A 26,265-nucleotide genomic window follows, 5' to 3' on the forward strand; every position below is an offset into this window, starting at 1 on the left:
TGCCCAAAAAACGGCCAGCGGGCCATATCAGGAGCTGAAACGTCGGCACAAAGTGTAGAAAATCCTTTTCTTCTTTATAAAAACAAAAAAGGTTAAAAAAGTATCCTATGTACGTTGGGGTCCTGACTTTTTCTCTGATGGATTAGTACCATGACCTTTAACAATGGTACGTTTATGAAATGGAAAGAATATACAAGTGAACTCTGAATGTAGAATCTACCAGGAAAGTTGAACGGATCTTTTACTTTTTGTGGAACATGATAATAAGCCAACATATTTGTGTTGTAAAGAAAGTAGCTTAAAAAACAACTACAACATATAAGCAGCTTTATAAAATAGATATGAAGGCATTCTTGGTTTGAGCCGCGAATAAAAAAAATGTTAAGTTACATTTGGAGATGGAAGGATTTATGGGAAAATTTAATAAAAAGAGACAAAAAAAAGTCGTCTGCTAGCTAGTTGTTGCTTACATTTTAAGTATTAAGCTATTTTCTGACGCCTAAAAAAGATAACCTCTAGATATCCCATTAATTAATGTAAGTGCTAGATCCTCAAGTTTCTAATCAAATTGTTACAGGTCGATTTCATTTCGTTTTAGTACCTTTGTCTTTGCCCGCGACACGAGTGTCGGAAATTAAAATGGCCCGCAGGTCGGATTAGGTTGGGCATCACTGTGCTAGGTGATTCAGTCCTGAATATAGTCATCTATATTCGCAAAGTTTTGACAATTGCGGCAAGTGTGTCAAGGTGTGAGCGAAGTTTTTTTTTTAAACTAAAGTAGCTCAAGAATTATTTTCAATACAAAAAATAACACATTTACGAGTCCATTATTTTATTATTTTGTCCACTGATGAAGAACGGAAGGAAAGAAAAATGGCTGCGATTAAATGTATTGATACTTTTGCCAGCAAGAAAGTATGTAAGATTTATTTGTATCATCTTAATTTTGATAATTAGCAAACCTTAAGCAATGAAATGCACATTAGTTGGAAAAACAACAACTCATTTTTCCAGTTAAATTTTTATCTTATCATAAGGAGCTGCCGCATCAAGCATCATATAACCTAGCTACGCCACTGCGTCAAATAAGAAGAATATATTTCATGATAATAAACTATAACTGATATAAATAAAAATTCAAAGATAAGTATGCGAAAAATATATTATAAAGAGTATTTAGGAAGATAGCCAAATTGATATTGGGACAGTTATAGCTCCATCACAAGTCACGAAGTATCAATAAAATATTCCACACAAAAAAAAAAGCGGATGAAATTAAAACTTTTATTGCCCACAATAAAAAAGATCTTCTTCAGTGTCAGGAACAAATATTGTAAAACATGAATTGACTGAGTTAGTGCCGAAAATATATTGATTAATTTTATCCTAGGAGACAATGATACAGAGCTGAATCATGGCTCAATGTTAACACAAGAACAGAGGCAGGGGATGAGTTTTGGCTCACACACATCGGTATAACTTGAGAAAAAAAACAGAAAACAAACACAATAAAACAAAAGAGTCAAAAGTCAGTCAGTCACTGCGATCATGAACAACAGTTTTATTGGCTTTAGTTTACGTGCTTGTTGTACTATTTATATACATGTCAGGGCTGAGGTCTTCATTTGATGTGATTTTATGACATCGGTAATGGAGATTATCACAGGTTAGCTCATCAATGTCAAGGACGCTTAACTGAACTTCCCTGTTGCCAACTCCATAAAGAATTGAGCTCTAATGCTAACACTATCTCAATGTGGGACAGTTCATCTTCACATCAAGTCTCCTGTATTAGTTAGTTCAAATGTTCATTTGTCCTAGAGTCAAAGTCTAAGGATTCCTTTCAATTGAAATGATTTTGTGCTTCAAACAGAAAAGCTTAGAACATTGGCACCGCTAAAAAGTTAACAGAAATATATATATACACATTTAGAAAGTCATTAATATCCACACTTATAAAATCATATACACCGTAAAAAATGCTAGACTTTTATAGGTTTCAGCCATGTAAGAAGATTTCCTATAAGCAACTGCAAAAGTCACAATTGTCATAAATTTCATCTGCGGAAGAGGCAAAGAAATAAATCATAAATTCTTCAGTTCATAATGTCATATAATGAGCTAACTATAATCAAAACTCACTAACTTATAAAGAAGTAGAGGCAGACAGAAAGCGATTGGAAGACAACATCAAAGAATGGACGGGACTTACATGGAAGGAGGCTCTATCCAAGGCAAAAGACTGAGAGGAATGGGAAAGACGGTCAACAAATCTTGTGTGGTGCCCCAAGGTTGAACAGACTAAGGGATAGGTGAAGTCTTTCCGTGGCCATGTAGTCAAGATCTCTGAAACAACCAATGCTATATCAGATAGCGGAACATTTGGTACCAATAAAGGGAGACAGCTGGAGATATTTTTTTTTTTACAAAAGCCTTTGAGACCGAAAGAAATCTTCTACAACCGACGACAGACGTAGACCACCAGCACACAACAGTTATGTCTGCGTCGTTGTGACTAAATATGTAGGTGTAGGTCACCTATAGGACTGCGTACTCACGTGAAAATACTGCACTCTCCTTAATCTTCGGACTCTATAATTAGTACCATTACTTTGTACATTCATCTTCATTTTTGAATCCATGCCTGTATTTTATAAGATAATATCTATTTCCAGTTAAAGGTTTACAATGTGTTAGTTGCATGTTGTGGTTACATATTATATCTCGCTTAAAGCAAGTGAATTTAGGTCAGAGTTATGTAGCCAAGGGTTAATACCATGTTAAAGTCCTTTGACCAACGTGATGACCTAAACTTACGCCAACAGACGTCAGAAGTCCATCACCACTTATTGGAAACCAACGGCATTCTGAAACTAAACTTTGATAAGATTTAAACATGTTCGACAGCTGCTACTGTAAGGACTAACAAATTACTATTTCACAACTACTGCTATGATCATTACTTCCATTAGTTAAATTGAACACTGACTCTACTAATAACAGTTCAATTTTTTTTTTCGTTTCATGTTGTGATAAATATCCTCTGCAGTCTGTCAGTGATGCGGGGGAGGGGTGTGGGTTGACCAAAGCTACGTTCTCAGAGAATGATTGCTTCGTGCGCTAAGCAGGCCACTGACGACCACTAAAAAAAGGAAGGAGTATCTGTGTGTTTAATTTTGTTTGGAGGTGTGTTGTGTTGTGTGTGTGTGTATTTGTGATGTGTGGCTGTGTGTAAGAGACTAAACTGTTGAACAGCGAATAAGAAATCCCTCAAAGTGGGAGCTTTGATCAATAGTTTCAACTAATCCTCTTCCGTTTTGCACTCACTGGTGTTTTCCATGAGTTTAACTTGGTGTGATGGGTAAATCGTGGTTTTACAGGGATGTTTTCTTCAAGCTACTTTTAGACCTCAATAAAGGACGTAGTCAAGCCTAACATAAGCGGAAGGACCCACTCAATCAATGGCAGGTGGAGCCAGGTAAAGGGTTGGATCCAGACAATCGTTATAGAAGTCCTGAACACAGGCATGTGACGTTGCAACATGTGGGTAGTTTAATGCAACAGCTAGTTGCCAAGTAGTGTTTATATTTACTAATCACATTGCTGTGACCTCATAGTGATACCGAACACACAACCATAGAACTAGAAGAAATTAAGAGAATGTAACTTATACAAAATGTATAAAATACTGAGCTAAAAGAAACCACTTTTAAAAAAAACTGCTCCAGCTCCTTGACACCATTTTTGTTATCATCACTGGTGCTTACTGTAATCTCTGCGCTGGTGTTGCCAGGTGAAACACCGGCACACCTTTAAGTCAGTGCAGGTAACAAACAAGTCTAACACATCTTGGAGACTGAACAAAAAAAGTGGATCAAATTCTTCCTACAATATTCTACATCGGCTTAATTTAAAGGTGGGGTGCTATTTAGTCTAGATGAATGGATTCACTGCAGGTGCCGTTCACCTTGAGACCAATTCCACCTTTGTACAAGAGTGTTGAATTGCCCTAGATTTTGGCTTTGTTTTTATTCTTTATACAGAAACCGTCACCTTTAAGTGTGTCTCTTTTGTTTTATTTGTAAGATCTCGTTGATAAACTTAAACATTTAACTACATTTATACACAACAAAAAAAAGACTCCATTATTTGAACATATCGTTGTTCAGTATATATGTTTTATTGATTTTTACAATTCTTTCTCATCTCATCTGTCCCTCGACTTAGGAGTGTAGTGACATTTCGCGAAGCCAAATTCCTCCACTTTTCCTGGTCAGCAGGGAAGGGCCGGTCCATTCTTTTACTTTATCCAGCCAGCTTTTCTTTGGACGACTCTTTCTTCGTGCTCCCTCCACTGTACCTTGAGGAATGACTTTTGACAGTGAGTCATGTCTTACAATATGACCAGACCAACTCAACTTTTGTGTTCAGATTTTGCCAGCCAGAGCATTGACTTGTATAAGTACAAACTCATTTGTCTTCTTTTTCTGGTTTCTGATACCCAGCATTTTTAGCGGCCCCCGAAAGGGGAAAAGATGCTATTAATTTTGTGTGAAATGTCTGTCCGTCTGTCCGTCCGTCCCGTTTAAATCTCGTAAACTAGAAAAGATAGTGAAAATCCGACATCACAATATTTTAAACCATTCAACGGCTACTTTTTTCTTCTGAAAGCAAAAAATCTAATTTTTAAAATCAGTTATGCAAGCAGTTTTTTAAAGAGAAAAAGCTAATTAGTATGCATTATTGGTTGGACCTAATTTAAAACAAATAGTAATCTTGTAAACTTCATTTTCCTTGAAAAAAAAAGTATGGTGTAGAAATTAGAGATAGAGCCTTTTCAAAACAATTATATCAATTATAAGACTTCAGTTAGGCCAGGAGAGACGCGGTAGCTGAGCGGTAAAGCGCTTGGCTTCCGAACCGGGGGTCCCGGGTTTGAATCCTGGTGAAGACTGGGATTTTCAACTTCGGAATGCTTGGGCGCCTCTGAGTCCTCCCCGCTCTAATGGATACCTGACATTAGTTGGGGAAAAGTAAAGGCGGTTGGTCGTGCTGTCTACTTGACACCCTCGTTAACCGTAGGCCACAAAAACAGATGAACTTTACATCATCTGCCCTATAGACCACAAGGTCTGAAAGGGGAACTAGCTAGACAAGGTTCAAATCTAACTTTGTATTCACTTGCACCTATCCCTTGATCTGCTGGAATGTTGGGGCACTACACAAGATCTGTCAACCTTCTTTCTCCATTCTTATCTCTCATTTGTCTTTGATATAATTTCATTTGGATGCTCTTTCTGAAAATATTGAAGCCTGCCTGGGTGGACCACTTCGGGGGCCGATTTTGAGTTTGTGTTTCCACACAAACTGTCTTTGTAACCTTGTTTTTTTTATACATTTTATTATCAAAAGCTTGGATTCTTCTTTCAGCCTCAGCATTCCGAGTCCAACGTTCACAACCATAGAGGAGTAGAGGGATTACTAGTGAAGAATACAGGTTTAATTTTACTTGGAAGCTGATGTTACTCTTCCAGATTTTCCATAGTTTGTTCATGACAGCGGATGCCAAGCTTTAACCAGTTTTCATCTCTTCTATAAAATAAGCTCGCACCTTCTTCGTAGTCAAAAGGTGGTAAAATGTTGGAAGGTGGTCTAAAGTCGAAAGTCTACAGTCGAAAACTCAAAAAAAATAATCATTTATTTCGAGCCTAAATTTTGAACACATTAGTATGGCTGTTTAACTAAGTTGATATAGCATTCCGCTGATAACACGAATGCCGTGAGTTCGATTCCCAAATGTTTGTTTTTTTATGATAGAGAAAAAAAGGATGTTTACTTTACTGCACAATTTGATTGTAAAGTCGGGATCGATTTTTTTAAATGCGTATAAAACACTTACTTTCTCTCTGTTTATTTCTAACTAGTTATTAAACGCCCTAACTAATAAGAAAAACACTTTTTTCAGACTTGTTTTATTGTGACATGTATTGATTAACTGGCATTTGAATTTCGAATCTTTTTTTTTGTAATCGTATAACAATACCTAATCAATGAACGGTTCATTAGATTCAAGCATGGATTCGCTCTAACAAAAAACTCGTTTCAAAACAATGAATACAATGTTTCAGTCTATAGCATAAAGAAATCAGACGACCACACACATGGAATTCCACTCTTATGACTTTATGTCATTGTTATGTATATATTTTTTTATTGTTATTTTTGTTGTTATTTTTGTTGTTGTCATTGTTGCTATTTTTGTTACTGTTATTTTGTTGCTATTCATCAATTTATTCGAGGCTGTGTTAGATATTTTGTATTTTACAGGGAAACAACCACGAACAACTCCAGGATTAAATGTCATTGGGTCCCTAGAGAGTTCTCGTTCCCTGGCAGCGGTGCTCGAGAGCTGCGCGTGATATCATGCATTATTAGCGCGAGAGATAATACTACAATTGTTTTTCTTCTGCCCCATTGCAACCTGTAGCCAATTTCTGTGTAGCTTATGGCAACTCCTATTGTCAGAGTCGTATCTCAGAGGTTGTGAGCTGTGGGACCACTCGCGAGTCATAATCTGGTCATTAGTTGGGCGTGTGTTTAAAATGCTGACATCTATAATTGAGACAAATTTTAACGATTATAACTCACTCACGAAGGTCTCTTTTCGTGACTGTATGTTAAAGATAACCCCATTAACAGATTTAAAGAATCATTTACTTAAGCTAGAAGTAGAAGAAGAGAGAAACAAAAAGTTGGAAAGACAAAAGAGAGAGAGACAGACCGACAGACAGACAGAGTTTTTAAAAAAAAACAAAACATTTTTTAAAATACTATTTTGAAAAACAAAGTGTAGTTGTATCAATTTGTTTGCATCAGTCATGTCATTAAATTTGGAATAGATCTAGACTAACAACAATAAATCTGCGCGATCACAAATATTTTTACCAATTGGTTTTGGTTAACGCAATTTCGTGCTTTTAGCTTTCTATATACGCTATGATCCTATCACTTGTCTGGACCAGTTGGAGAGGGGTTGAAAGGAGAAAGAATGGGGTATCTAAGTGATGGCTTTTTAAACGCATTTATTAAAAAAACAAAAGTTGAATAACCTGAATTTGAACTCTTTTCCTAGACAATATACACTAACCACTCTGCCAGCGAATCGCTTATGAAAATAGAAGGTTTTAAAGTTATCTATTGTTAGCTTCAAACTTACAGCGTCGATCTACAAATAATAAAGAGACTAATTCAACGACCACATTCATCATTTACAATCTCTTCCCTTTTTCAAGATACCAAACAAAATAATTAAGCTAGTTAGCAACTATCTGTTGATTCTTGTGTTGTCAGATAAAAGAAATAATTGTACACTATTTCATCTTGATCCTAAAATGGGTGCGGGAGAAATAACATGTACAAACAGACAGACAGACAGACAGACATAGTGAGTTGATATAAGCGTTGTAAAAAAGATGACTTTAAAAAATAAGAATAAAAAGATACAGATGAGGGGAGACAAAAAGAAAGAAAGAGACATACAGTAACAGAGAGAGAGATAGAGAGAGAGAGAAAATTATAAATTGTGATTGAAAGAGTAGAAGGACAGAGATAAAAGAATGAGAGAGTTAGAAAATGAGATCAAAGAAGGTCAGGTATTCCCGCCCCTCTGTTCTTCTGTACCACGGTGCTTCATGACACCGCCTGTGCTCCCTCCCATAGGACTCGTCCATTGATGTGGCCCCTGAGATAGGTGTACAAAATGTAAAGGGACCCGAAAAGCTTTGGGCAATACAGTATTAGACCATCGAAACCATTCCTCAACCACATACACATATCCTGACAAACCTATTGACCAAACATCCACTCTCCATTCTTCAACCCATTTTCTCAACACCCCCCAACTCTCAACCATACCCCTCCCACCCTCTCTACGCACGCCCAATTTTCCCTCAGTATGTGCTCATGCTATAGCAGACGTTGCGAGCATTCGGGAATACCCAATAAGGGCTTCGAGAGTTTCATTTGCTTTAACACTTCTGCAGCTTCCACGTAGCCTCGTTCCACATTGTTTGTCTGTAATCAATTCGAAAATTTGCGCTCGCCGAAAAATTAGATTAAGAGAATTATGTGGAGTATTTTTTTTTATTCATTCTAAACTAAAATGTTTGTTTTTCTTGAGGGTAGTTTTGTTTCGTTATTAAAAAGAAAGAAATTTAAATGCTGTAAGATTGCTTGAAAGGCACTGAACGCCATGTTTGTTTGGACAATATATAAACTTTGACGTCATCTTGTCACTAACTTATACATGTATACGAGGGGGGGGGAGGTCACGAGCTCGAGTCCTTGTGAAGACAGAGATTTTGAACTTTTAGGAGGTCGCCAAGTCCAGGGTACATACGTTGTATGTTGGTCATTGTGCTGGCCACATGACATCATTGGTAACCATCATTTCTTTTTAAGTTATGTAGCATATTTTTTTTATTTAAGAAAATTTTATTTTAATTTAAGAAAATAACGCCACTTTCAGAGTAAAGCTTACAACATATGTTTTTCTTTCTTAAGGATTTGGGTTTTAATTATTTTCAACAAATATGTTTTTCCTTGACATATTTTTTTTTACTTGTATTTTGTTATCATTGCTCGTATTATTCACTCCGTCTCTATGGTAGTGAAGCAATTACTTTGCACTGTTGTTAGAAGTATTATGGGTTAAAGTTTGATGCGACACCGTTGGCCTAGACTGCCCCTAGACGCTCACAGGAATAATAGATATTGAATACAACCATCACATTTACGAGTGGTTACTTAGTCTGAGCGGGTCACGTAGCCTTGAACTTTGTTTACATAAAATTGAAACTTTAGCTGGGAAGGCGGAAAATGATCTTATGCGTTCTAGAATAAACTACTAGACACATAGATAGCCCAAATCTCACATAGAATGAAAGGGGGAGGGGACAGTGGGCGGGTTTCAAACCCAGGACCATCAAAAACACCGAATGACAGTTTAGATCACATACCAGACGACCAGGCAGACTATCGATTGGGTCAATTAATGCATATGACTAGAACTGCAAGAGAAATGTCTGCCTGGTATTTCAACATTGTGCGTCCAAAAAAAACGAGTATTCTTGTTGAGTTTATTAATCAAAAGTGTTTGAACTTTATTCGTGGAAGTCTCTGTGATTTGTTCATTACGAACTTTGCACTGTGTCTATAAAAGGGCAAAGAAACAACTTACTCGTATTCTGTGTGTTGCTGGCTCTTGTTCTCATTATCAAAAGGAAAAAAAATGCACAAGAGCTTTATGGTGTTATGTTATGAGGTCCTTAAAACAGCGGGCCTGCAAAGCACCCACACAATCCTGATACAGTCCCAGCTGCGATGGGCAGGCCACATCAGTAGAATGGAAGACCCCCGCATCCCTAAACGACTCCTGTATGGAAGTGAAGGAAAGCGCTCACAAGGTGGACAAAGAAAACGCTTTAGGGACACCCTCAAAGCTTCTTTGAAAGCCTTCAGAAGCACATGAGAGAGCATCTTGGAGTCGCGCTGTGAAAACTGGCGCACAAATTGCAGAGGACAAGAGAACAGCGCTGGCAGAAGAAAAGTGTCAGAGAAAAAAAAAAAGCAAAGCCAATGACACTAGCTCCAGCTGGAATAACCTGTCCAGAGTGCAGTCGAACATTCCGGGCTCACATAGGTCTCACCAGCCACATGAGGAGGCACAAAACCCCAGAGCAAGGCCCTCAGCCCCCTTGATGACAAAAGTGATTATCGAACCACGATAGAAGAACTATAGTCTGTTTATGATGATATATGTTTGAGTGTCAGAAGATAACGATTTCCTGATGTAACAATGAGATTGTATTGATCAGACAATAGACTAGTTTAAGCGAATGGTACATAATCTTGAGGATGAAAAAAACAATATTTTCAAGACAAATGCCTCAATTGTATGTTCAAAGAATGGAATAGGTAGCATATAAATAAAAGATTTTAAAACAAATTTCAGAAATTATGTAAGCAGCTTTTTTGTTCTTTGCAGATCTCTGTTCTATAAAATTAAAAGAAGTGACCAAAAAAAAAAAAAGATTACTTTATCTAAGGGATAGAACCGCTAATTACTGCCATTCATCTAAAATGTTAGTTCCCTTTCTGTCATGTAAAACAAAATTAATTATATAGTACTAATTGATTCACTAATTGGTTTTTTTTTTTTAAATTGATTCATGTATTGTCATCGACCATGAATAATAATTTCAACATCCGAGAATGGGAAGAAGGAGAATGTCAAAACATAATAAAGGGATTAAATCCATATATATATTCTAATCTTTCGCTAAGTAGCAGTTATTTCCATTATTTTGATATCAAACAAAATAACTAATTACCAATAATTAATTAACTTATTTGACTGATTCATGTCTTGTCAGGTACAATGAATAATTGTGCAAAGTTTCAACTTGATCCGAAAATGGGAAAAAAAAAATATTTTCAAAATTTTTACCAGAGAGACAGACAAAGAGACAGAGTAAGTCAATATAAGCTTTGTAAAAATCATAAAGGATCATGATTAATTGTATTGAAAAATGTTGAGCAATGTTTTAATTGAGTGTGGCGTACTCTGGTCTTAGCACTAAAGGTTGAATTGACAATTGTGAAATATTAGTTGCGTATTTTATTATCCAGCAGATAATGAGTCGCTATTCTTCCACCCAGCAGTATCAGCGACGAGTGTTTACAAGATTGTTTGAACATCTGCCCCTCAGAAACCACTGGAGAGTACACTTATGAATAAGGCTCATAATAATCTACGATGTTGAATGGACCGTACAATGAAAGAGAGAACAAATGGGAAGTGGGTGCCGTGGCTGGGGGCGGCACGAGGGAGAGATTGGTGCCAAAAAATGTCCGAGATGCCTGCCAACTCAGAATGCAACGTGACCCGTGTAACTAATGCCCCAGATTTCATTTCGGTGGGCCTGGGGAATCGATAATCAGAACATAATCATAGCCCGTCTGAAGGTGGGGGATTCTATATACATCCAAGGGTGAGCATCTTATTTGACGGTGGGATTTTACAACTACGGGAGAGGGGGAGGGCGTATTAGTTAAAAATAACTGAAAAGAAAAGAGAAATCCAAATAATAATAATCTCTAGTATCCATAAGGAAATTTTTTCTTACACTTTGTTCATTACACCAAACACAAGATGTTAACTAGAGAAAACCAAAGTACACATTCACACTAGAGTCACTCAAAATGTACTTGTGAAATGTTTATATCAGATGGTTGAACAGTATTTAATGACCGCAATGTAAATATGGCAAAACGGTTTTTTGTGTCTGTTAGTCTTAGCTATCGGTGTCTCGTATCTTTTTTGTGATAGTAAAATCACAAAATCCTGACCCGAGATTTTTTTTCTAAAATCTTTTTAGCTTTCTCGTGAATGTTTTTCTCAAACAGCTGCCCAAATCAGGTTTGTTTTTAGCAAATGACCTTACCAGCAGGATTTAGGATTTCATAAAGTTTATTTTTATTTTTTAGTATTCCGATTGCTATACGTATAGACAGTGATATTAAAACTTCAAATATTGAAGATGTGAGCGTGATAAAACATCGTCAAGGCCTTTACTCTAACATTAGATGCAGACTCTTTCTTAAGTAGTCGTCATTTTTGCTACCCTTTTTTTGCTGATATATTTAGTATTTGCAGTCAAATTTAATTTATTCTCTAAGATATTACAAAGATGTTTAAAAATTTGCTCTATTTCAATGGTCTCTCCAGCTATCATCTACCTGCTTTTTCGTACTAAAATCGATTATCATTTGTTTGTTTGTTTGTTTTTGTTTTTTTACATATAATATTTAAAAATTTACAGTATTTTTCAGAGTGTTCTATTTCTCTGAAATACTCATTTACGTCTGAGCTTTCTGAGAACAGGGCATGGAGAGCCGCATCATCAGCGAATTTCGTGAAGGAGCAAAGAGGACTATCCTGTACAAAAGGCATCACAATGGCGAAGTCACAGTTCCCTTGGGCGCCCCTGTGTTAACTATATATGTATTTGATATTATATTGTTTACCCTAACCCTCAGAGGTCTTTGGGTCAAAAATTCATTAGCCCCTAGTATTATGTATGGGCTAATCGTCAATGCTTTTATTTTTTCAATAAGTAAATTAAGTCGTATGGTATTAATCATGGGCGTAGCCGGGGGGGGGGCTCATAAAGTAGCCTTAAAAGGAAAAAAATCGTGTATATAAACATTAAACATTGTACTATTCCAGATATACATTCAGAAAGAATCCTTTTTAGCTATATTTCCTAAGTAACGAGAAAATGACTTTACCAGTATAATCAATAATGATTGGCTATTGTCTTTTGTAGAAATTAGCTTTTTAGCTTAACTTACCAGCCCTACCTCTAAACACCAAGAATAGATAGGAAAACAACAGTAGGGCTCTGTGACTTGGAGAGGAATATTAGGAATTTGGTGGCCAGAAAAGATAACTACTGTAAATTTGTGTGAGATATAACTAGACAAAAGCCCATAGATATCAAAAAGCGAAAATGTAACTGGATAGGACACAACCGGCGAAAACCAGCTACCATTGCTGCAAGGCAGGCACTTGATTGGAATCCGCTAGGAAAGAGAAAAGTGGGCAGACCCAAGCTAACCTGGAAGAGGTCAGTCATCGCTGAAGATGAGGGTACTGGAATGACACGGAAGCAGATGAAGAAAGCAGCTCATAACCGAGCTTGGTGGAGAGGTGTGGTTGCGGCCCTGGGAGTGCACAGGATTAAGTCAAATATGTCAGTATTTTTCTTGATTTGGATATTTCTTCTATTTTGATGACAGATGTTAGAGACAGAGTACGTGACAGACTGCCTTAGGACGAATGGCTTACTTAAAGATTAATAGGTTACTACGTAGCTTCTAGTGTTATTATAAATTGTCTGTACAATTTGGGATCTTCAGCTAAGTACGCAAGTGTAAGCTATTCTGTAGCTGAAAAAATGCCTTGGACCAAGGAAATATGTCTTGGAATACAAAGATGTCTTGGAACACAGACATGTCTTGTCTTGGAATACACAAAATACTTTGGAAGATAGCACAGATCAGTGTTTTATATTATTGCCAAATAAGCGCTTGACTCATTACAAGTTTGTTTTTTATTGCTGTTCAGTTTTTCTTTCAGTCCACTTTATATTTCGTTTGACACTAGGGAATAGGAGGCGGGACGTTTACAGAGATCATTGGTATCCTAATCTCAAAGGTTTCAAAGTATTTCACACACACACAAAAACTGACGGAAATCAAACTGTATATAAATGTGCAATAAAAGCTGCACCCACACAACGATCTAAGTCTATTAGATATTGTTTGACAGGAAAAATGCATGCGCACTAGATGTAACCATGGGGTCAAACAATGAGATCTGCAAACTACGGGTCTGGGGAATTCAAACCAGCAAGATTAGGGAAGGGGAAGGGGCAAAGCTTCGTTATCCTGAGGGTGAAAAGGGCAGCAATGTTGTCTTAATGAAGTAGGGCTACAGTACCTCCCTCCCCCGACCCATCCTGGGTTTCATTAAACAAAGTCACACACACGCAACAACATATACACAGACACACACACACATTTCTTGTCGATACACGGCCCCAGAGCAAGCAACAATTGATATCCGATTCCCAATGTCAAGGCCGACCTGGGTTTGTTGCGGCGAATGAAAAAGTCAATAGCAGGATAGAAGTGAAAAAAATGAGGGGGGGGGAGTGAGAGTATGATACAAAGCTAATCCAGCACCATCAGCAGCGTCAGCAGCATTCACCATTTCAGCACTTAAATTTAGATCTAATACAAACGTTTGTGTTACTAGCTTAGCTCTAGACGTCCACGTTCTGTCTAACGTCTGAGAATTGTTGACGTTTTGAATGTGTAGAGTGTCATTACTTGTCAAAACTACAGGAGTAGAGAGAGAGAGAGAGAGACAGAAATAAACAGAAAGTGAGACCAAGACAGAGGGAGACAAACGTCGAGAAGAGACGTAAAGACACAGACAGAGACCGAAACAGAGAGAGGCGCAGACCGAGACAGAGAGACTGATATCGACAGAGAGACAGTGAGGGAGGGAGAAAAAGAATGATAATTAGAGGCAGAGAGATGCAGAGAGAGCGAGAGAGATATAGAGATAAATCATTGTTTTATATATTCAGTACTTTCATTCAACAATTGTACTGTTATAAACACTCAGTCAATTCACAAATAGAAATCTCATCTTTCTCCGAAATCCCTGACTAAAAGTACACTATGTGTGACGTCATGTCTGCGTTTTTTTTCTTACAAGGGCATACAACTGCGTCAATTTACAGCGCATTTAAACTTTACTTCTGCTGCCCTACGTCACGGTCTGTTTACTAGTCACGTGATGACCTATGGCAGCATTGACACGAGTAAGTCAATAAAATTGTACCGCTTATCACATGTACTCTCGCTGTGTCTGCAACAGATTTTTTTTTCATTCGCTTTTTAGAAACACCTGATTGTTGATGTCATGCTGGCTTTAAGTGATAACTAATATATAGCTACTTGTTGTTGTTTTAGATATTTCTCTTCTATTTGTGATTGTCCAAAGAGTTGAGTCCATGACTCCTAGAGCTTTAAGCCTTCCTTACCTCATCGGCCTGTATAAACAAGTTTTGTCTTGGAGGGATCCAAGTTGTGACAATTTGTTAATTCCTTATTACCGATAGCTCGTATCGCAAGACGCTCGGGTTAAAGGCGAGGCTGAAGGGGGAGTACACCGATGCCATCTGAGCTTCCTCATAAGGTGACATTCTTGGGCTTTAGATAAAGTGATCATGAGTTTTCTCTCTAGGCTTTCCTTAAGTGGTGCCCAACATTGCTGAGCAATACTTTTGGCATCAACTGAGCTGCTGGAGCTGGTCAAGATTTAGATTTTATGGCACATCGGCACAATTAAGGTCATGTCGAGCCCTAAGTGACAAGCTCCTCTATTCTACAAGTACAGCAGGAAGGTCATGTCGAGCCCTAAGTCCTTCTATGACAAGCTCTACAAGTACAGCAGGAAGGTCATGTCGAGCCCTAAGTCCTTCTATGACAAGCTCTACAAGTACAGCAGGAAGGTCATGTCGAGCCCTAAGTCCTTCTATGACAAGCTCTACAAGTACAGCAGGAAGGTCATGTCGAGCCCTAAGTCCTTCTATGACAAGCTCTACAAGTACAGCAGGAAGGTCATGTCGAGCCCTAAGTCCTTCTATGACAAGCTCTACAAGTACAGCAGGAAGGTCATGTCGAGCCCTAAGTCCTTCTATGACAAGCTCTACAAGTACAGCAGGAAGGTCATGTCGAGCCCTAAGTCCTTCTATGACAAGCTCTACAAGTACAGCAGGAAGGTCATGTCGAGCCCTAAGTCCTTCTATGACAAGCTCTACAAGTACAGCAGGAAGGTCATGTCGAGCCCTAAGTCCTTCTATGACAAGCTCTACAAGTACAGCAGGAAGGTCATGTCGAGCCCTAAGTCCTTCTATGACAAGCTCTACAAGTACAGCAGGAAGGTCATGTCGAGCCCTAAGTCCTTCTATGACAAGCTCTACAAGTACAGCAGGAAGGTCATGTCGAGCCCTAAGTCCTTCTATGACAAGCTCTACAAGTACAGCAGGAAGGTCATGTCGAGCCCTAAGTCCTTCTATGACAAGCTCTACAAGTACAGCAGGAAGGTCATGTCGAGCCCTAAGTCCTTCTATGACAAGCTCTACAAGTACAGCAGGAAGGTCATGTCGAGCCCTAAGTCCTTCTATGACAAGCTCTACAAGTACAGCAGGAAGGTCATGTCGAGCCCTAAGTCCTTCTATGACAAGCTCTACAAGTACAGCAGGAAGGTCATGTCGAGCCCTAAGTCCTTCTATGACAAGCTCTACAAGTACAGCAGGAAGGTCATGTCGAGCCCTAAGTCCTTCTATGACAAGCTCTACAAGTACAGCAGGAAGGTCATGTCGAGCCCTAAGTCCTTCTATGACAAGCTCTACAAGTACAGCAGGAAGGTCATGTCGAGCCCTAAGTCCTTCTATGACAAGCTCTACAAGTACAGCAGGAAGGTCATGTCGAGCCCTAAGTCCTTCTATGACAAGCTCTACAAGTACAGCAGGAGCGTTAAATGTTATGGAAGTGTTTAAATAGGTCAACATATATTTTTATTACTAAGTTAATAATAGCCTACTGAGTTTCAGCTGACGTATTTCTTTGTAAGTGGGGTCCAATTGCTGTATTAATCCTGTTTCTTATCTCTTCATTCGCGATACGGTCTATGGAAGTGTTTTGATTTATTTAATGAATAAATAGCAGGTACTTCTGTTGGATAATGAGTGATTTAATTGTTAGTACAAAACAGTGACACACAGTGCAGTGCAAATATTTTCATTGATCACCGAGCAGACGAGAGGTTAACCAAAAAAAGATTTGACATTTATCAAGAAAAAAAACGGTCTTGTCCAGATCTTATAAGTACTGAAAGTTAGCAACCACAAAGAGGAGTGGCTCAACCAATGGGCATCAGGAAACACAGGCAGAGCCATGTACAAAGAAATGATCATGCCAAACAAACTGGACAGTATTAACTTTCGCCCCCGCAAAGAGCAGTCTACAATCGTCAAACTAAGAACAGGGGACACACCTCTGTTAAATTATCATCTTAACAATATAAATAAAACACACCTACCCTTTGTAGACACCGCTCCCACCCATATGAAACCGTAAACCATATCCTCTTTGAAAGCCCCTTCCTAATCCACCTTAGGCAGACCCTACTACCACTACAGCCCAACATAACCAACACCCTGTACGGCAGTGCTAAACAACTGAAGAAAACAGCACACTATTTTTCCTTGGCACAATCTGCAAACGATCTAACAGCTCAGCAGCAATAAGCTGGCTAGAAGAAGAAGAAGATAAGCACTGAAAGTTTTAACAAGAATTTGATGGCGATGTCTTTTAATGAACACTTATATAGTATTCTGTAATATGAATTTTGTCTTTTTTTGACTAATTGAAAAACATTTTTAAAAAGAAATGAAATTGTATAAATTTATGTTATATGCTGATAAGTTGAAAGAAAAACTGTATACGTTATGTAGCCCGTACTTTGCGTGGCAATAACATCAGAACTGTATTATAGCTACTACTCAAGCCTAGCCTGTATTTACTTAGTTTTAGTAAACAAACCTTCAAGATGGACGGTAATAAAAATGGACCAAAGTATCGAAAAAAAAATCGTATTCTCACTAAGGGATGAATCAATCAGAGACAAGGAAGGGTAAAGAGAAATATCGATCTCAGTGTATTAGCTGATAAAAGGTATTGTTCTGTTAAATGAAACTGTATACTAATCAAACCGCTAATTGATGGAAACTAACATATTTTTAAAAAAGAGTAAATTATGAATGGGTTGTTAAATCTGATCATCTGACTATCTGATCATCTGACTATCTGATCATCTGACTATCTGATCATCTGACTATCTGATCATCTGACTATCTGATCACCTGACTATCTGATCACCTAACTATCAGATGTGCCATATAAAATACGGAGATATAAAGATAACAAACTTAAAGATGTAAGCACCAGGTCGTAAAAATATCGAAATTAAAGTACTATGTCTTAATGACATCAAATATAAAATACTAGGTCGCTAGAACATCAAATTGAGAGTACCTGATGTTAAGAATATAAAACTTTAGGACATCAAATTGAAAGTACCTGATGTTTAGAATATAAAACTTTAGGACATCAAATTGAAAGCACCTGATGTTTAAAATATAAAACTTTAGGACATCAAATTGAAAGTACCTGATGTTTAGAATATAAAAATTTAGGACATCAAATTGAAAGTACCTGATGTTTAGAATATAAAACTTTAGGACATCAAATTGAAAGTACCTGATGTTTAGAATATAAAACTTTAGGACATCAAATTGAAAGTACCTGATGTTTAGAATATAAAACTTTAAGACATCAAATTGAAAGTACCTGATGTTTAAAATATAAAACTTTAGGACATCAAATTGAAAGTACCTGATGTTTAGAATATAAAACTTTAGGCCATCAAATTGAAAGTACCTGATGTTTAGAATATAAAACTTTAAAACATCAAAGTGAAAACACCTGATGTTTTGAATATAAAACTTTAGAAAACAAATTGAAAGTACCTGATGTTTAGAATATAAAACTTTAGGACATCAAATTGGAAGCACCAGATGTTTAGAATATAAAACTTAATTTAAGCACTGGGTTCGTGGGATATCAACCTTAAAGTAATTGGTATTTAGGATATCAAATTTAAAGACCTATTGTTATTTAGGATACACAATGGACCCCATTCACCAAAACGAACGATCGCGTGATAATATTGATAAAACAACGAAAAAAAACTGTCACGTGATAACCATTGTGGATAAAAAAAATAGGTCGTAAATTGTATAGAAGAGATAGGGAATCGCGTGGCTCAATGTGTTTTGTTTACGATTGGTGAATGAGGTCCATTTCAAATCATAGCGTCTCTTGCTCAGATGAATGTCGGCGTGCATTTGACTTTGACTATTACGACCAAGACTGGCTGAGAGCGTTGAAGAGTGCTGGCTGTCCAGGGAGATGCTTGTCTAGTATTGAACTTCTGCTATGTGGTTTCCCTCCCGCGGACTCAAACAAGAGCGCGTGCCTGTGTCCAATCAAAGCATTCATTTGAATTTCACGAAACACAAAAATTAAAACAATTAACTGTCGCCTAGGTTTATCATCCTCTTTAAGTACCTCATATTTTTTTTTATGCATTTAATTAAATCAGCAGGCAGTTATTCGCATGCCACCCACGCAAAGCTTTCAGCTCACAGCCTTCCATCTTTTAATTAACACTCTAACAGTGATAGCTGCATTCTTGCCCGTTCTTCCCCCCCCCCCCCGTACTCCACTCTATCCTATGGGATGTTCGCATTACCCAACGTATTGTCCCGCCATCCTGATATGCACCCTGCACCCTATAGTTTAGCTTGTCATTTTTTATTGGGGCACTGAATGGGTCATGTCTTTGAAAATGACTTGAGACATTTGCGGATATGTTTATTTTTAGACAAGACTCGCGTGCGAGACGCATCTTAGAACACTAGGAAAAAAAATATTAGTTCTGATAATTTCCCAAGAGGGTGTCAGATATTTTTTTTTCTTCCAGGCCAAGTGTTAATGCGTTATTATTTCTTTCTCTGCTCGTGTTGATTTGTGAAGAGTTGGTCTAGGAAGATCTAAATATAAAATTCGTGCTGCGTGGTCGGTAGCCCGCTTTAGTTTGGGTGATGGAGTCGACGTCTCGAAGTGGCTGAGATTAATGTCAAAAGTTGCCAACCCTATGCGATATATTACTCTTCAGTGACAAGAGAGTGAATAGTTAGCTGGCTAGTTTTTATACTCAATACCTTATCTTTTAAAATACAGGCCCGTCCATTTTTTTTATGTTTTCCTCCCATCGCTTTCTCTGTCTGCTTCTTCTTCTTTTTCCTGGTAATGTTCCCTGAAGGAAGGTCTTTGCGAGCCATATCTTGAAATATGGCCATATAGTTTAAGCTTGTGTTTATTTACAATAGTTTGCAGGTCATCATGGGGTACAACCACTGCAGTAACCCTGTCTCTAATCTCTTGGTTTGTGATGCGGTCTTGGAAAGTGATGCCTAGGATCTTTCTGTAGCATCTCAATTCCATAGCTAGGATCCTCCTCTCTAGCTCTGCAGTCAGTGTCCAAGACTCGCAAGCATATAAAAATGTGGCCATGACCAGGAAGCGCATCAGTCTGATTTTGGTGCCGAGGGCCAAGCCCTTGTCTTTCCAAATTATTTTCAGTTTTTAAAAGGGCTACAATAATATATAATCCTAATGCAAATTAATCGTGTATGTTTGTAAAATGTTTTACATGTTTCGGATGTTCCTTCAGAGTTGAAGTTAGTTTACTTCCTAGTAAAAACGTCCCGCAGGACGAAGGGGGATGGGAGCGGGCAGGGTTTGAACCCGGGACCATCGATAAATACAAACGACAGTCCAGCGCGCAAACCGTATAACCAGGCAGCCATCCATTGTGTAAACACAAGACTCTTCCAATGAAAGGTATTGGTGTCTTCTTTTTTTGAAGAAACGTCTGTGTTTATAAGATAACGTTAGATAAGATATAGAATTCTTCAATCAACAGGACGATTGAGGTAAACTACAACTGTTGTCAGTGATAGCTGAACAAAAATAAATAACAAGTTCAAAGTGCTGTGAATAAGATTTAGAAAAAAACGCACTTAGTATCAAATTTAATCTTTTTATGCTGAATATATATATAATGAATATATATTTTTTTATTGAATTATTATCTTTTTATTTAACTATTTATTTATTTATTTATAACGACTTCTAGACTTCATACAGCATTAAATTTATTAAAATAATTTGTTCTATTTTAGAATTGATGCTCTCTTCCGCGCTCCCTCTCTCTCTTTCTCTCTCTCTCTTTCTCTCTCTCGCACACACACACACTCTCTCTATCTCTAGTAAATTCTCTTTTACTTGACACAAAGCTATCTGTTCAACTCTATAATAGTAAAGATTTTAACAAGTTTCAGAGTTCAATCTAAAATTTTCTTTACAGTGGAAGTATTTTTCAATGGTTGCTACATAATTTCCCAGCAAACAACGCTGGTTCCTGTACGACATATTTCCAATTCCAAAACAAACCTATTCGTGCTATTCAGAAAGAAAAGGTTCATGATTACAAGAGGGGGGGGGGGTAAAATGTGTGGATATGTTTAACCTGGACATCGAGGTTCTTGTGGGGTCAGTTTGTCCCTGAGTGGCTGGAGCCCTTTAGTTCTCAGGAGGAGTGGGGAGGGTAAAGTGGGCGAGTAGACAGTTGTACTTAGTGTGAAGTATTTAAATGTTTAGACTCGTGCATAATGTTCCAGAACTGTGGAATTAGCTTACTAGTTGTTATCCTTGTGAATGATGTTAAATTATAGCCAGTTAGCATCGACCTGTTCTTACTTTTGTTTAGTTTGAAACAAAAAAAAAAATTACTGTTCACAGATGGGAAAGTTCAACAGCAAAGTTGTGGAAATACAGCGCCTGGCATCCATAAAACTCCAACGGAAGAACTTGCTGGAATTTCTCTATCAGGTCATAATTTCTCTATCATGTCATAATTTTTTCTATCAGGTCATAATTTCTCTATCATGTCATAATTTTTTCTGTCATGTCATAATTTCCTTGGAAGTGTGTCCTCTTCAGCTTACTCAGCATCATCAGCTTCTGCTCTAAATGGTTCTCTGATTTCCCTATTCAAAAGAAATGTCACTTATCTTCTGCTGTCATCTTTTGTTGTCACTAATCTTCTGTACTTATGTTTTCTGTTGTCACTTTCTTCACTTTAAAAACAAATCTTAAAATGTAAACTATAGCCATAGCCCCCCACCTTCCATTATGATTGTATGGTTACCCTGAACAAATGGATATTATACGGCCTCAACATCGACTTCAAAGTTTGATCGATATTTTAGCAACAATTTTAGAAGAAAATGAACAAATTTAGCTATTTTCTAATATTGTGTCAAGGTTTAGATCGAGTCATATTTGAAGTTTTATTAATATGCTAGTCGACCCACTGCGTAGCATGCGCCGTTATTTTGCAGGGTAGGCCTTAGGCCCCTATGTGAAAGCAGTGTGCCCCGCACTTTTAAAGGACCCGCGCTAATTCTAGGTGTAAATTATTAAATTAAATTATAACATATTTCCCGGAGCTTCTTGAAATCACCTGATATTGCAAAATATACGAAAAAGTCATGGAAATATCCGGAAATTATTAAAATCTTTTGAAAACTCAAAAAAAAAAGGCAGAAATAAGAGAGTGATCTTTTCTTTACTTATTCTTCTCGTCCAAACTCTTGAGCGAAGAATATAATTATATATATATAGATAGGCGATATTTGGAAAAAAAAGAAATTAAATTTGTAACTACTGTGCATTAAAAATAAATAGCTCAATAAAACACTACGTGTAAAATTGGTAAGAAACAATAACCACTTGAAAACCTCTTCGAGAAACACATTCTTAAGACAGCTCTGAGCTATACACAATTTAAACATGAAAAGGGCAACAATCTCGATTTTAACATTTAATTATCACAAAGGAGATACGAGACACCGATCCCAAAAACAGACACAAGAACTCTTTTGTTCCCTTTGCTATTAAGTCAATACTAGTCAATAGATAACATCCAACTCTCTGCTGTGAGCTTGCCATGTTATGTGAAAGTAAAAATGTGGTATGCATAGATTTTGTGTTATTTCAGATTTTCAATTTTTAAATAAAGCAATGTCAAGGACATTGGCGTAAATTTCACTGTTGCCAACCAAAATAAGCTAAATATATTTCCAAACAGAAGAGCTCAGAACATCTGATTCCATTAGTACTCAAAAGTGCAAGGCTTATAGAAAATATAGTTTAGCAACACTTCCGTTATTCCGTTGACCGGATACACTTTTTAAAAAAAAAGCCAGTTCTTTATAGTTCTTCCCGCTTAGATGACCATCTCTAATATCGTAGAATTAGTTTGTTCTTAAAATGTATTTTTGTGTGAAATGGACAATTATAAAGCAAATTTCTTGAAGAGTAATAAAGATAATTGTTATTGTTTCATAAATGACATAATAATATTCAAGAACACGTAACCTATTTACATATCACATATTCACTTGTACATAACATGACAAACTTGCAACAGAAATCATTACATAAAGCAAAACATATAATTATTAATAGTAGTAATAGTAGTAGTATTAATACAAGTGCATATTATATAACCTTACTACCAAGTCATAAGCTTTGCAGATTGAAAACAAAATGTTTTTAGGATCCTATAAATGCAGAATTTCTCTGATTTTCATATCATTCGTTTTTTGTTTTTTTTAACTGTAAACCGGAAGTCTGTGAGCAAAAAATGAAGCTGCAATTAATGTCTGTAAAATTTTCCAGCCATCAAATTAAAATGGTGATATACATAAATTTCCGTACAATTACAGACTAAATTAATTTCTTCTGAGGATCCTGTAAAACCAATGTCAGTATCCATGATATTAAACTATGCAACTATGCTCTCTTAACGAGCGTATCACTTGAATACAAATAACAAGAGCCCCCCCCCCCCCCCCCAAATTTTTTTTTTGTTTGACTGAGAAAAACTTCTTGCTCAAAAGAAAACTTCGATCTCAAATTTCTCTTTTCCAAATTCGTGAACTAAAGATTTCTTGGGTGTTTTTGTTTTGTTTACAATCCCTCGAATCAAGTCACTTCTTCATGGAGGGTGGGCGGACAGCTGATCTCAAAAATGTCTCTAACAATTTTCCTACAAATTTAGAAGTTGATGTAGATCGTTGCGAAGATAGTTCTTGGCCACACAGGCAATACTCTAGTTTGATCGTTATCATTTTTCAAATTAAAAATAAATAAATGTAAATTTGGCTAGAGACTAAATCGAGGTCTTCATCCTACATCGGTTTTGAAAGGACTATCGCGTTCTTGAAAAGACTATCGCTTTCAGGAATTTCCGAATGTAAGGCTTTATTGATTTAAGAGTTGAATAAATTAATGTTCAGGAAAATTGTTCGCATTGTTTTCTAAGTTTAGATCTAAATGCTTTATCATTGGACTATGAAAAGGTGTACTAGATCTAGACATTCGCTTCACCAGGATTCTGTCTCGGGGAGAAGGGGGCGGGATACAAAAAAATATTTTTAAATCTACGATTCATTAACTTTTAAGAGAAAAGCAATCGCTCAATACGTTGCACAAAGGAGGTAATGTCTTTTTAAAAAAGTACTTTTAACTTTTTTCTTGTTATCTACTATGCCTTTCATTTCTTTCTCTCTCTCTCTCTCTTTCTCTTTCTCTCTCTCTCTCTCTCTCTCTCTTTCTCTTTCTCTTTCTCTCTCTCTCTCTCTCTCTCTTTCTCTTTCTCTCTCTCTCTCTCTCTCTCTTTCTCTCTCTCTCTGTACATGTCTCATTATGTTTCTCCATATTTCTACAGATTTAAAAACTCTTCAAAACGTTTAATCTCCGACTTAGTTTTTTAATCGTACTTGGTTTCAGAAATAAAAGGAGTTCGCAGAGTATAAAGATTTGATAAAAGCCTACGGCACATAATAAATCTTTGGATGAATTCAAATCTTGATATAAAACTGAACTGAAGTTGTAAGCAAATGAAATTTATAATATAAAAAAATTAATAATGGTAAATTGGTAATGTCTTCGATTGCGAAGATTAAGGATGAATGCAGTGTCTCACATAACTTAGCAAACCCAGTTTCGACCTGCATATTTTTCCATATCTGATGTAGACAAACCCGTTGTCCGCCGTAGATCTATTTAAGTTTCCCTACGTAACGATTGGCAAATACAGGGTATAAACTTATGATTGGAATGTTAATATTGTTAATACTCCTCCTCTCTCTGTCTCTCTCTCTCTCGCTCTCTCTCTCTCTCTCTCTCACTCTCTCTCTCTCTCCGAACACACTCAAAATATTTCTCTCACGTTTTCTCTTTAAAAAAAATGTTTCCATTCAAGTCTTGTATTATAAGACTCACACTCACGTCTCTTATATTATTAGACTCACGTACGTTAAGTCTGCTTCTTTCCACTTTGTTCTCATGCTCGTTGGCTACATGCAGCTGCTCTATAATTAACATCAGCACGCGAGGCGTTGACATAAATAAAGAAAAAGGCCAAGAGTACTCACCTCAGTGATAAGACGTCACCCGAACAAGCAAGGCTCTAATTTAGCTTCTATATCAGCAGGGCGAAGTAATCCTTCCGATAGACAGAATAATCTGAACAGCTGACTCATTCATGCACAGTCACAATAGATCATACGAGATAGAGAAACACTGGAACTAGTTCAACTCCATTGTTTATATTTTGATGTTTGACTCTTATTCTCTCCTTCTCTTGTTCTCTCTCTCTTTCTCTCTCTCTCTCTCTCTCTCTCTCTCAATGGCATGAGGATGGTGTCTAGCAGCAACCAATGCCGTCATTCTAGACCCCCACTCCCCTTGTATAAATTCAGAAACGGGGGGAGGGCAAGGTTTAGTTGCTTGTGGGGTTGGTGTTTTTTTCCCTTGCTCATACCTGCTGGCGTTGCGTGGTGCCAGAAGAAGCGGATGCGCGTGACTTATAGCGCGCGCTAGTTGTTCATTCAAATGACGGGGAGGGAGATACTTCGAATTACAAAGAGGGTCGTGGAGGGACGGTGGTCAGAGTGTAATGGACAATGTGAAGCTGCGATGTTTCAGGGGATGTTGTGTAGTTGTTTTGCTTGTTACCGCGAGACAGAAAAGTAAAAAGGGGGGTAGGTAGGTCTACTCTGACATCCCCCCTATGCAGGGGAAATAACTGTCACACCGCATGCTGACTTGTCAGCAGAAATTGACACTGTCTGGTATCGATTATTTTAAAAACAAAAGGTATTATCATTTCCTGCTTTCTTCCCCCCCCCCCCCCACCATTCTCACACACACACACAAGTTCAATGTGGGTGGTATCGATGTTGGAGTGAACAACGATCTCAATGTATTATGAGTACGATTCTAAATTAAAATGAATGCCTGTCCATTCTCCATGGTGACATGAAGCTGGAAGGTCTCTGAGCTTGTGCATAGTAAAATCAGGGCGCTTGGGCCCCCTGATAGCGAACCAAACAATAGGAAGTTTGAAATTAGATCTTAAACGAATTGACAAGTCCTCGCAAGTTGACCAAATTAAAATTCTGAAGAACGCCAGACAGCGTACTTTTGTTCATGGGAATCTGTGTAATCTATAAGTGGGGATAGAGGGGATTTAATTAGTCCTTAACATCTTTTATAGTTCAAATTGTTATAAATATTTTATAGTCAAGCATTAGAGCTACATTCCCTTATAAAGTATTTTAAACCTATTCTAACACGCAGATTTATTGTTAAGTAAAAGCGCATTTCTCTCCCTTTTTCAACATATCCTCAAATGTTCAGATATCTGGATGGTGTCTGTGCGTCTCTTCAAAAGCAATTAAAAAAAAAGTTTTTGAGTCCGAACTCCAGCCACCATGATGGCAAGCTGACACGCTAACCTCTGTACCATAAAAAAACTTATAAAAATTGAAGGTTTTATGGTGGCTGAGTGGTTTAGCGCTTGGC

The 26,265-nt window shown here is 37.3% G+C and overlaps 1 protein-coding gene across 2 annotated transcripts in view; it reads right to left on the bottom strand.

Annotated features, from left to right (window-relative positions):
- LOC106075246 (protein unc-93 homolog A-like) overlaps positions 1-25,153 on the bottom strand; it is a 143,916-nt gene extending 118,763 nt beyond the window's left edge. The window contains exons 1-2 of one of the 2 annotated variants that reach the window (XM_056006393.1): positions 24,834-25,153; positions 2,213-2,346 (exon numbers count right to left, since the gene is read on the bottom strand). The gene's annotated coding sequence lies outside the window, so the exon portion shown is untranslated. The remainder of the gene's footprint in view (positions 1-2,212; positions 2,347-24,833) is intronic. The other variant, XM_056006394.1, reaches the window with a different exon arrangement.
- Between the last annotated feature and the right edge of the window lie 1,112 nt (positions 25,154-26,265).

Source organism: Biomphalaria glabrata, chromosome 12 (assembly GCF_947242115.1).
Source record: "Biomphalaria glabrata chromosome 12, xgBioGlab47.1, whole genome shotgun sequence".
Taxonomy (NCBI): Eukaryota; Metazoa; Mollusca; class Gastropoda; family Planorbidae; genus Biomphalaria; species Biomphalaria glabrata.